General features: G+C 42.0%; 1 protein-coding gene across 1 annotated transcript in view; it reads right to left on the minus strand.

Moving 5' to 3' along the window:
• COL21A1 (collagen type XXI alpha 1 chain) overlaps positions 1-13,626 on the minus strand; it is a 109,412-nt gene extending 95,786 nt beyond the window's left edge. Inside the window, exon 1 of the mRNA XM_065630957.1 lies at positions 13,473-13,626. The gene's annotated coding sequence lies outside the window, so the exon portion shown is untranslated. The remainder of the gene's footprint in view (positions 1-13,472) is intronic.
• Between the last annotated feature and the right edge of the window lie 217 nt (positions 13,627-13,843).

Below are 13,843 nucleotides of genomic sequence, written 5' to 3' on the forward strand. Positions count from 1 at the left end.
TTTAGACAACAGTTTTTCTTCCAAAAGCACAGATGACTTTTTCCAAAGTAGTTCCCATCTCTTAAAACATACAAAACGTATAACTTATTTTCTCTAGAGTCCATTAAGAAATGTCCACTGTCACCAGTGTAGGTTGCAAAAGACAGAATAAAACAACATGGCACACTTGTTGGGACCTTTGACAAATTGCTTACACTGCATAGTGACACTATCAGATAGGTTGGAACAAAGTACAGGTCATGCTTTTGTGCATAAACAGGTGTATAACTTACCTTTCAGAGAAATCCCACAAATTAAAAAGGCAGATTTTATATTGTCATAAATTCTAACACATGGCTTTCAAAAAAAGTGAAAGGAATACAATATGTTTTTTATTTGTGCCAGAAATTTGACATTTCTCAAGATGCCAGAATCATTTTCAGACATATTCCAGAGTTATTCACATTGAGAAAGGCTTTTTTTTTAATGTCAAACTGGTGCTCTTCGAAAAATGGGTAGATTTGGGGTTGGTTTCTTTGTTTGCTTGTTTTAAAAAGCTGAATTTATATACAAGAGAGAACTCTAATCTATTCTGTGTTCCCAAGAACACAAAATCTTGAGCGTCACATCCAGCATTTCAGAGCAAACACTTGCAGTGTTTCCAAGGTTTATTCTGGCACTTGAAGCTCAGAATTACACAGCCAGACAAAAGTACCACGCGTGCAGTCTTAGTGACTTCATGTAAAGAAGGCTTGTGGAGATAAGTTCATCTGTTAAATGTCAGTTCCAATTTGTATTTCTTACAGTAAATGAAAAGCCATGGTTTAAAAGCATTATTAGCACAGATTCTTCAGACCATGGTGTTCCACAGCCCCCCTTTTGGGAGTGATCCTTTTTAATTATGTCCAACCCTCAGCCTTCTGCAAGTGCTTCTGAGTTTGACCATTTATCACCAGAACACTAAAGATGCTGGAGGTAATAATAGCAGGTTTTTACTTTTTTTTTTCTCCAGTTGATTTTAAAATACTTCGTGCAAAGTTACTTACCAAATGAGCTGCTGCTAGTGCCTGTCATAGTACAAACCAAAACCTCCAGATTCACCAGATTTCAGTGCCTGAATTTATGCTATGGAGACCAACATGAAATCATTTGTTTTATATTTGCTCTCCATGATGCGCAACTTCCACATTCATTTCTGTAGTGTTATTAGAAAATATCTATTAGCTTTTAAATTGTGGTATTCATAAACTGTCAAAAATATAGTACATCAGCAGCATGAAAAAATATTAAACCAAAACAAGACAAAGGAAAAAAAAAAAACTCTACACCAAACTTATCCAACACATAGCAATAAATATTTTATGTTAGATAACATATACAAAAAGAGATCAAAATGGATCCAGATGAAGAGTTTCTAAACATAGTCCCTTTTATATGATGTTCCCTCTCTACGAAGACAAAGTTTTAGTAGACTGAATTAACATGAATACAATAACATGAATTTAGAAAGAGAGGTTAAAAAATGCATTAAAGCTTTATTTCTATATTTCAGTCCTCTACTGAGGTAAGAGGCAAGAAAACAACACGAGTAACAGGTGCTGAAACCTGTGTCCCAGAAGGTGAGCTGGTGGGGAAGGGTAGTCTGGAGTCAGGCACAGCCTTTGCTGGGCAAGTCTTGTCTGTGGGTGCCACAGAGCATCACCGAGCCAGTGTCAGAGACACTTCTCCAGTTCTGCTCAGAGACACCTTGAACAGGAAAATCCTAGAGATGCTTTTGAGCGTCCTATTGCCCAAAGCAGTATGAAGAACGTATTTGTGCACTTTACTTTTGCAGCTTTGCTTCTGTTACAGCAACACACACATAATATTTCAGTTATCCTTGATTAAATAAAATGGACTTTTTACATAGCTCTCCTCTTCATCTAGTAAGAGGCATAATCTCTACCATAACTGACACGCACATCTTACTTGGGTCCTGTGTGAACAACAAACACTTACTCAGTGATGCAGCTTGCTTTTGGAGGCAGATACCTGTATTTATAGCTCCCTGCAGTGCTGGCAAAAAAAGGGCTTGAAACACACAATACCACCCTTAGTTACACCGTACCTCATACTTCTCTCCCATTCCATCTCTATCCAAAAGCTCATCATTGAAACTTTTACGAGAAATGTAAAGGTAAATGCTTCAAACTGCTTCAGACTAAGGAAGGAACTAAACCCTGGTCTTCTTTTCTGACTAATGGTCTAACTACATGACATAAAGAGCAAAAAATACTGCTTTTCATGAAGCTTGTTCCAAAAACACATCTTAAAAATCCTGCTGGATTAGGATCCAGAGGTGGGACAGAGGAATTCCAACCCTGTAAATCTTTCTAGGAACTGGGCTTGTGCTAGATACTTACTATGCCACACAGTTCTAGGCATGCCTAGCATCAGAAGTGTAGGTGTATAGGAATTTTTATTGACAGAAATATAGGTATAATGACTTCATTTACCTCTGGGTTTGAGCAGAAGCAAGAGTGTCTATGGCATTTAAATGTTGGACCTGGGTACCTGGAATAGAAATTACACACTTGGCAGTGGTAGGTTAATGGTTGGACTTGATGATCTTAAAGGTCTTTGCCAACCTAAACAATTCTTTGATTCTGTTCTATATCAAATCCTTAGGCTTTTGAGGAATGATATACTCGCGACTCATTTCTGCACTTGACAGCAGCCTTTTCTAAGCCAGAACATACCAGTTACGCAGAGTGAAGATGCTCTGAAGTAGATTCTGTGCTTTGAAATGGAGACACAAAATTTAACTAAGGTGCTGGCTGGTTGCTGAAGCTGCATCCCCAGAAACCCTGATTTCACTGGTCTCTCCTTCTAAGGTTCATTCGTCCAATTTTCCTGTGTTCCCATGTGTCCCATGGAAACCTGAAAATCAAGTTCCCATCCTGTGACTTGGCAAATATCACTCATTTACCTTCAATTGCATCACTATGCTCCTCACTGTCTGCCCACAAGACCAGTTTTTAGACATTAGTAACCATCCACCCAAGGCACTTCACTGGTTTCAGTTCTATGCAGATTTCAATGATCCATTTAATAATGGTTCATTCATTAGCACAAGCCAACAGTAATATTACTTGACTTGCACAAAAGTATACAGAAAAATTTGTACAGAATTTAATACTAAGGGAGAGATGGGCAAATTCCTTTTCAGCAAAGTTCAATGTATTTTTATATAGTAAAGTATGCTGTGATCCACATTCTATGCTGAAGTATAAAAAATATGTAAACTATAAAAATGTAAAATAAATATAGCATCTGTAGGTTTAGATGAAACCAATCATTGTATAGACACAGTGCCACTCCTTCAATTTAACATAACTGGGTGGGCTGATGTTTACACTGGGGAAAAAAAAATTAATGGTAATCTCAATGAAACATAAAAGCTGTACCTGGACTGTAATTTGTTGCATTCAGGCCTAAATAAGCACAGCGCTGTCTGTGGGACTGGGAATCCAAATGAAACAAGTCAGGAAATCATCAAAATAAATAAGCTCACACATTACATTGTATAACTTGAAACTTTAAACAACAACTCTTCTATTTCCAGTTACAGAATGATGTGCCATGCGCCAACCTCCACCTAACATTGCTTTTCATGTGAAAGAAACAACTACTATGCAGGAAGCATTCTTTCAAATTCTATTCTCCCAATTTTGAAAATACAAAACTACTGCAATACTGAACACTATGAGAATACCAACTTAATACATGCAGGCACATTTTATAGAAGCTGTACTTGCCAGTGCAACAATGGTGGTATTTGCAGGTACTTTAAGACCACAATACTTATCTAAGTGGTCCGTGAATTCTAGATACTCCAGACAATAATTTCATATGTTTCTTTACCACTTCAGAATGACTATATATAAAAATGTCATCTTCAAAAAAACCAGTCTCATTGGAGGAATCTCTGGTGGATGGTATCAGCATCCAAAGATGGTGTGTGTAACACCATAAACTGTTCTCTTACTTAAACTCTAATACATTGATCCACTGTTTGACTAAAATGGATTTTCGTGCTTCTAAGCTTTATTTCAAGATATGTGATTATATTCTCTGTTCTTATATGGGCTGTATAATTCATCACAATTTACAATCCACTTGCAAGTTACAGAATTTAGCTATAATTTAGCCATAATAACTAGCAACTATATCATCATCCATAAGCATTGTTTTACATTTTAGATCTTTAAAATCAAATGTTATCATGTATGTTTTGGAATGAACTTGTTAAAGATGAACTTTACAAATTTGCACTTTTAAATATCCAGACATGTGGCTGTTGGTTCTCAGATAGTATTAAAAGTGAAAAAAGCACACACGCAAAAAGACAATTCCCTTTCAGCCAAGACCAAACATTATAAAATACGCTTACATGACAATAAAAATAGATTCAAAATGTCAACCAATGAAAATGTATAAGCAAATGAATCTGGAAAATAACTATTTCAGGAAAAAGTGGCAAAATGTCTATGTCACAAAAGATGATAGGATTATTTAATGATAATCACTGATATTTTCCATGGTATCAAAATATTCTCTACATCTTGGCCTATTCATTTTCAGGAGAGAAAGGCTACCTCCTGTTTATTCAAACAAGAAAACAGGTTAATGATTCAAAGTGATTATATATTTCCTCCTGGTGTCAATCAGCCACGCTTGAGTTCTATTAATATTTTGGTATTAGTGTAGCAGAGTTTTCAGGACAAGATCACCACATAACAGAACTTTTCACATCACTTTAATTTCTGAGCAAGATTTCATTGCCCGCAGTTGCCCAACTTTCCGAAGGCATCCTATAAATACTTCTGCAGGAGCAGAAGACATACATTACCGCAGCTGTATTTAAAAATCAGACAGAGTAAACCTGGAAACTACTTCAAAACTGCATGTGGTCAAGCACTGAGGAGCAGAGAGAATCGGGTGCTCTGCAAAGCACCAAAATTTTTGCAGGGGCAATGCTCTGTACTGGACAGCTCCAGGACAGTTCTGCTGAATGCCTTTTTCTTGCTATTACTGTTAGGTAAAAATCAAAGGTACTCATTACCTATAGAGGTTACTTAGCATGAGTGGGTATATGTATGTATACACAAAGAAGAAATTCTCCTTTGCTAGAAACACCTTTTCTGAGGGCGGATACCTTATCTAAATCCAGATTAGAAAAGAAAATGAGAAAACAAACAGAATGCCTTTATTCTTTAAGAAATAAAAAGTAAGCTTTTTCCTTGGTACAGCTTGGCTTCCTCGAAGACAACTGAGGGCTTCTGAAGACGAGGTGCAGCTGTCCTCTCTTTTGAGTTCCTTAGTGAAATCCTCTGCATCCTGGCTTCCCTCCCCTTTCTGGCAAAACTTGTCAATGTTCGTTTCAGCTGAGTCATGAGCACTCCATGACCATGTGGCCCCCTTGCACAGCAAATGGACTTAATCACAGAGGCATACAATTACATTCCTCCCTCCTCATTCCAAATTCATCAGGGAATAACAAACATAAAACTCCATTGTCCAGGACCTTAAAAAAAAAATCACTATTATTCCTATTCAACAACTCTTCCTCCCCTTCCTTACCCCTCATTCTTTTCCATGCTAGTAGAACAGCAAAAAATTATTTTATCACTTTATCTTCTATTACACTGCAAGAGTATATTTTTCAGTTTAATATATTGCCAGCATTTAGACACTTGTCATCAGTGACTTCTCACAATTTGTGCAATTCTACATAGGCTCTGAAAGATTTTCCATTTTACTTTTCAGGGATAGGAAGAATCTCCTCCAGATCTCTTAATTGCCATTATTTCTCTGTCCTTTTTCTCTCAACTTCCAGACAGACCTATTCAAAAAGCCATTTAATTTATTGGGTTGGTTCACTTAGGGTTGCCATTTGGTCCTCGCTTCCTCTGCGAGAGTTTCTGAAGGACAAAAAGGACTTTTTTCAGCAGGGGAGAGTTTTAGTTTCCTCTCAGTAAGTAAGATAATTAGGGGGGTTGTCTCTGAAAATTGCCCTCGACATAATATCACCTTTTATTTTTGCATTTCCACCTAAAGTTTCCTTTACGTTCCTATGAAGTAAGGGTCTCCACTCTTTACATAGCACCAGGCTTCTTGGCTGGACTTTTCCACATTGTTTTATCTCATGAGTTGATGGTGAATCTCACGGTATATCTCAAAAATTCTCTCACTTTAACCCTGCCAGTTCTGCTTCCTCCTAATGGAAACCTTTTAAACAGAACGTGATAACCATGCAGATACCGTTCCAATTGGTAAGGAACGTGTGCTCTCCTTTCCCAAGATACCGACGCTGGCTTCAGTTTGCATTCTGCCAGGAGTGTGATCTGCTTTACCTTTCCGTTCTGTGCTATCAAGGCCAAGATTTTAAGAGCTGGAGACTCCCATGTCCACCTCCCATAAGCAATCAATCCTACGATTAAGTGGAAGCCCAGCATTATGTAACTTTCCCCTGGGTTTTTGATTTTGGGCATAAAGTCTGATCTCAAAGAGCCACTTCCCACAGAGCGCTTTTTTTTGTTTTGAAACATTTCCCACAGCTAAGAAAGGAAAAAATCCACAACCCTAACAGTCCAGCAATGGTCCACTCCTGCTTCTTCCAACTTCGAGTCATATTCTGCATAATTCACACACCCTTGAAGTTATTGCACAGATGTGCCTGCCTCCTCTTCTCCACATAAGACACTGCAGCTACGCTTAGAGTGTTTATTTTCTCCTTTGACTTTTTATTTAACTGGAAATATTATTCTGTCTTCTGTACTTGCAATGAGAAAGGGGAAATAGTGGGAAACCAGGGTCAGATCCCAAGTGCGAGTAAGTAGGAACATGCTGATCTGGCCAAAGAGAGCTGCAATGAAAGGAAGACACATTTATTTAAACAGCCTTGCTTAGATCTGTCTAATGGAGCCTGTCTGGGCCAGAGCTCCAAGCGAGCCACCCAGGAGGTTAAAAGACTAAGAAAAATCAATTATTACATTTGGGGACACCGAAGGCAGTAGGTACTTTTCTAACTGCACCTACAATTTGAACTTTAAAGTGTCTCATATCAGGAAAAGAATTAAAGTGTCTCTTTGTACATCTTCCCTCAAACGTACGTATTAAACTGACAGTCTAGAAAGCCCATCATGGCACCGTGGGGTCCCTCCCTGGCAGCTCCCGTGGTAGTTTGGCAAAAGTTCACACAGTTTTCCACACTTCAGTGAAACAAGGGTCATACTACAAGATTTTAAACTGAGCTCAATAACCTGTTATTTTAATAAATTGTACTGCTGATACAAGTATGTAATATTATCTTGACCTCTCCACATAAGATACTGCAAGCTGTTGTGGATTTATGGAACCAATAGTTATAAGGGGGCGAGAACTGCAATTACCTACTGAGACCAAAAGCAGCACAAGGTGCTCCTGACAACAGAGAGTTCCCAAGTGTCTGTTAAAGGCTGAGCCTACGTGTGCTCCTGCTGTTACACCAGCTGCAAGCACTCATGTGTTTTCAAATCACCTTAATTTGGCTCATTTTTATGTGCTGCAACAGTTTTGAGGAAAAAGAAAACTTTTGGAAATCATTAGCTCTACTTAATGAAGAAAGTACAGACTGTTATAAAATATTTTGGAAAATAGAAGCTGGCATGCTTTTAAAAATGCTGGCTTAATCTCAAAGTAGAGCTCAGGGGGGGTTTTTTCCACTTTCTGTTGATGTAGGATATAAATTGAGTTCAGGCAAGTTAGAACATGTTTTATCATCACTCTGAAGATTTACACAAAAGAAAAGGGAAAAGAATTGACAGTTTAGATAATGCAAATCAACATTGTACATTTGATAAGTTGGACTAAATACAAAAAATACAGAGCTTTGGGTATAGTAAATGGTCTTTAAAATATACAAAAATGTTCTGAGCTAACCAAATACCAGTGTTAATGTAGACTCCAACCACAGAAGTTGGGACACTCTTCATTCCAATGCCTCAATTTCTCCCTTTCAAAGACAGCTTGGATGAAGACACTTTTCTAGCATGTTCCACAGATAAAATCTTTTAAAAAATACTACAAGTTTTGTCACACCAGCAAATATACAGCATGCTACAACCACTTCAGCTGTGGATATGCCATGCCCAGAAAGACACATTCAGAGCCCTCTCTGATAATCTTAACAGCCCAATTAAAACACACAAAAACCCAATAATCACTTCTTTTTTCAGGGTCTTTTACACCCACACACAAATCTGCCCACCTGTAAGCAAGTAGTCCACTTCTACCAGCAGATTTTACCTGTGCCAAAGAAGATGGGGATGGCAAAGCTACATCCCACACCACTGATTAGCATCTCCTGTTTACCCAGTACTTCTGCCACCACCTCTAAGGACAGACATGAGTGTATGTGAGGTGGCTGCAGGACCTCCCTTGCTCTTCAAGGTCACTGAAGTGCTGTCTTCACCTCTGCCAGGATGGTTCTGTCCCCTTATCTCTCTTCATATGTCCCTTGACCACCTTCTCAACAGCCAGAACAAGTGACACTGAGACCCCAACCCTTTTCCCAACGTCTGCAAGGGAGGGGGGAAGGTTTGCAGGGGTCAGTGAAGTGGGAAAGGAAAACTTTTAGCTTGAGAAAAAATGGATGGCTGCAGAGGTTGATAAGAGGCACCCACAACACGGGACAGTGGAGAAAACAATGAGAGCCCGTCGGGATGAAAAGTGTGAAAGAATAAGAGAAGTCCTGCTGCCACAAAACTCCCTCGAACCCTCGCTGTCCTAAAAATGTCCTGAGCCCTCCTCATGCCCCTGTCCCCGTGTCAGTTCCCAGAAGACCCCTGCCCATAGTCCCACAGCCAAAGGCGGGTGGCCCTTACAGCCCCTGCTCAGCCCCTCCTGCCCCAGAAGAGCTGTGGTTGACCCCAGCCCCTCCTTGTCTTCTCGAGGCAATCTCCAGAACCCACTCATTTTGCCACATCAGTAGTTTTTTCTGTCAACAGGGCCAAGAAGCCTCCAGCTTCTCCTTGTTACTAATACAGTGTCTCATGCCTCAAACCAGAGCTTCAGACCAAGCTACTGGAAATAATCATGGGACAAAGAAAAATCTTGGAATATAAAAGTCTGAATTATGAAGGGGCCTTAAAATACTAATATACAAGGCAGAAATTTAGATTTCCTATGTGCTAATGCAGTACTATTAACAGGCTTACTTTGAACTGACACGAGAATTCAAGTAAAAATGTAAATCTCTCACTGGCATGAACGATAGTTTTATTTTGCACCACATCAAGTTCAAACAAACTTCCCTGCAATTTTTGCATGTTCTTAGTTATAGAGAATGTGTCTCATTCCAGTGCCTGTGTGTTTTACTTAGAGCAGCTATTAACTTCTCACTATTTAAATCCTGTTTTATTACAACATAAAACACACTGATAAAAAGATCAATTACTCAATCCAACACTGAAACGATATAAATACACAAAATTCCAAAAGGTTGACATGTATTTACTTTGTACTCTTATTTCCATTCATATTATTCAGTATGATCAACACTGCTCATCTCCCTGGTTTCTATCTGCTGTTAATCACGAATAGAATGCCTGACATCTACCCTGGAAGGCTAAATCAATCAACACTGTTTTAAAACAATGTCTGCGCAGATTAATGGTAACTTAGAAAAGCTTCTTTTCTAAGTCTCACAGTATTGCAATACCACAGGAACTAAGAGAGAGAAAAAAGCCTCAAGTCATTTTGTCTATGCCCCCACAGGTCTAAGTTTTCTTCTACCACATATTGCTTTTTTTCCCTGGCCGGTCCAGTTCTAAATGAATCAACACAGAAACCTTGCAGGGCTCAGCCTATTTCCATGGGCAAGAGCAGGGAAGAAATGCCAAGCCCTGGTTATTATTTTTGATTTAACAAAGCCATATGTATTGCCATGGCGTAGCAACCTCCTTAACAATTTTCTCCTTATCCCAAAATTTTACTCCGCATTAGTGAGCTGGCTGCACACAGGCAGATGCTGGCTGATGGAGCCACCTTCAATGCAAAGTCCTGAGCACGGTCACTGCTGATACTGAAGGAGACGCATGGAATTCTGGCAGAGGATGCACAGGGGGCATCGGCCCCTACATGCTCCAGCACAGGCAAGCCAAGGACATGCTGCAGAAGGATGGGGTGCTGAACCACACATCTGTACCACAAAAAACTCTTCTAGAGACCTTGCTGTTTTGTGTAATTAGGGGAGATAACACTCTCTGGCAATCTCCTTGTGACCGTCACCCTGGGATAGATGGCAAAGTTCATCTTCCAGTCTCTGTAGGCTCATCCTTCCTAAAGCCCACGTATTCAGACACTTCAGATACCCACTACTGTGCTAGTGAGAACATTTCACACATTTTCAACATAAAATTTGGATCAGCGAAGCTTTGAAATTTGTCAGGGCCCTCACAGCACTAACACACCCTCACTGGCCCCTTCCCACAGCCCAGGAGCCCCATTTCAGCCCCATGGGGCTGCCCCAGCAACACCGCAGCCTGGCTGGTCTCCAGCTCCTACATCCTTCCCTGTCCAGCCACGGGCCCCACCAAGCCAGGCCTACCCGTGGGCCCAGGTCACAGCCTGCCACCAGGGATGTGCCCAATGCCCGCGGCTGGGGCTGCCCCGGTGCCCCCAGCCGCCCTGCTCCTGGCTGGGACAGTGGGATGGGCCCTGGCTGCCAGGCCTTGCCCTCATGGACCCTCCAAATGTGTCATTTCAGATGGTTCACAGAAAATCCCAACAGAGTACAGGGCAACACACTGACACCAGAAAAAACTAAATGCAAGACAATGCATTTTGTAAGGCGCATTTTGATTTCTTTGAGCACTCCAGACTGCTGGGAGACCGCGGGCGGGATGGGAAGCGAGGGATTCAGCTGAGGAGGAGAGAGAAGATGCTGCATGAACAGCGCATCTTCAGGGGGGTTACAGGGCTTAGCTCTGGTCAGCTCAGAGAAGACAAAATAGGCAGAAACGACATCTTGATAACACAGATGACTAAAAGCATTAAAAAGGACTGTCTTATAGACACTGGAAAGATCGAATTGGCTTCATTCAGCACCTCTCTGAGGTACTGAGGGCAGAACACAGGGACAAGAAATACTAACAAATAACCTAGAAAGAGAGGTTAGGCCTTGTCTGTTCCCGCTCTTATAAAATGTGCGTGTTAAAAAAAAATGAAGTGAGCCTTTTGTGGACTGTGAAGCTAATTTTACATGCAATCACCAGAACCAAAGTATGCAGCAGAATTTTAAAAATAATTAATCTGTAATTAGACATAAAGAATAACGCAATAAATAAAAGAATAAAATTTCAGCAAAGCAGCAAAAACCTCTAGGCAATGGAGGTAAGGGAAGAAAAACACCAAGTCTCATTCCAGACAGCTGTTTCTGTAATTAGTTGGGCTAATAATTGGACTGGACAAAAAACTTGTTTAATGCAGTAGGACAAACTACATTTTTCGAAGTATGTTTAAGAACTGAATGATAATCCAAGTAATTCCAAAGATTATGATCATAGGCAAGAGATAAATTAAACCAAAGTAGTCTTGCCTCATGGACTGCCTGAGACATACCTGTATTACCGAGGACCTGATGGGAACAATGTGATACAGTTTACAGAACTGTACTTTGAAACCAAGCTCAAATCTCCTGACATTTACCAATAAGCCCATTTACTGGTTGTGATGGTGCCAAACCAAGTTGTGATGTTCTTCAGCAGATCATCCACCACTGCTCTTAGACTTCATCTGTAAATGCAGTTCGAGCAGAAGTAAGAAGAATCACAAAACGTAGTATAAAAGTTAGGCATGTGAAATATTATAAACAGATGACCGAGCTGTGTTTATCTTACAAAGCTACTTATTTGATATGCATGATCGTCACCAAGAGTGTGAGTTCACAGGCTGGCCTCCTGGTAGGCTCTGTCAACCCTGGAGCCTGTAAGGGACCTGGAGAGGTCACACAGTGTCTCAAAACAGGAAGGCACGATCACGCCTGCCTTAAGCATTTCTGGTAAATGTTTGTTGCTACAGTGAAGGAGATTCCATACCCTACCTGGACAATCCAGTGCTCAATTACCTGTGCAATTAGACACATTAGACATTTAACCTAATCCCTCCTGCTGCAGTTCAGCATGCTGGTTCTTGTGGAGAACAGTTTGTTTCCCACCACTCGGCAGCAACCAATTACACAGTTGAAGATTATCACATCTCCCATCAGTCTGTGCTTCTCTAGACTACAACATTCCAGTTCTTTCACTATTTTCTCATAGGTTATGTTTCCCGATCTCTGATCACCTCGGCTGCTCATCTCATGCATAACTGCTAAGACTCTGCTGGAACCGTGGTGTCCAAAATCCCAGACAGTACCTATACCAGACCCAGACCCAAAGTCACAACTACCAAGAGATGCCATCACACATCTGCAACACTCCTGCAACATCCCAGAATGACATTTGTCTTGATTTTGCACACCTTTAATACGCTGCATCCTATCAAAGCCTTCATGCTGAAAACTGTCTTTCCTAAGGAAAATACTTAGCAGAGTTCTTCAAACAAATATTTTGTGCCCATTATTTAGTTCAGTATATTTGAGAGATCTATAACGAGCACACCCACAATCAATAAGGTTTGTGGAAAACTTCCAAGTAAGTTTACTGAGTCTAATAAACCCACAAGGCTTTCTCAGGTGCCTGAAACCTGGAAGACTTTTAGAATCAACAAGTGGACTCCTTTTCCAGCCTGTGAAATCCTTGAATTGGAGACCAGATCCTTTCAGCACAGTAAGTACCACGTACATCTAAGCATTACACAACTGAATAGTGGCAATCAGAAGTGGCCCACGAGGCAGGTTTTTCTTTCCAGGTACGGCAACGAGTATAATTGCAGCTACTACAAACCTTTCTACTTATTATTGTACAGTCCGAACTCCCATGCCACAAACTATCAAAGAAGTTAATACACACAGTCAGTAACTGGTTTCACCCCTGGTGCGAGAATAAAGCAGATTTTTGTATGGCACAGAAGGATATAATGTGATATAAACAATTTCATCTCGTGCCAATAAACTAAGGATTTCAAGCTAGTACAATCTGCCTGCGCGCACCTAGATCACATGAAAAAAAAAATAAAAAAGAATAAAAAAAAAAACCAACACCACACCAGTGACACAGTCCACTCCGCTCTCAGCTCCCCGTTAAAAAGGAGGCACAAATTTCCTTCCCCCAGACCCACAGCCACGCCCGGGCGCCCGGGGGCAGAGCGGCCGCGGGGTGGGGGCCCAGGTCGCCTCGATGGCTGCACCTGCCTGTCGCCCCCCGCGCTGCCCCTCCGGCCACCCCCCGGACGAGGGGAGCCCCGCGGGGGTGAGGCGCCGCCGGGGAGCTCGCCTCCCTGCCTCCGTTCCCCCGTGGAGCCCCGCTGACCTGCCGGCGGCCGGACGCCCTCCCTCCGCCAGCCGCGCTGCCACACCTGCCGCAGGGCTCCGTCCGACACCAGCCCGGCTCCGCCCGACACCAGCCCGGCTCTGCCCCACGCCAGCTCGGCGGCGGCGGCCCCGGTCCCGCGCCGGCAGCCCGAGCCCGCCCCGCCGGCAGCGCCGCCCCCCGCCCGCCTCCCCGCGGCGGCGGGAGGTGCCCCCCGCCCGGCCCCGCGTCCTGGCACGGCCCGGGCTCGGCCGCTGAGCAAGACCAGAGCCGAGCTGAGGCAGCCAGCTTGCTGCTGTCCTCCTGCGCCTCCCGTGCACCCCCTGCCCCCCAAAACGCGCGCCACTGCCATGCCGCCCGGCCCCCGGTAA

This window comes from Caloenas nicobarica, chromosome 3 (genome assembly GCF_036013445.1).
Source record: "Caloenas nicobarica isolate bCalNic1 chromosome 3, bCalNic1.hap1, whole genome shotgun sequence".
NCBI lineage: Eukaryota > Metazoa > Chordata > Aves > Columbiformes > Columbidae > Caloenas > Caloenas nicobarica.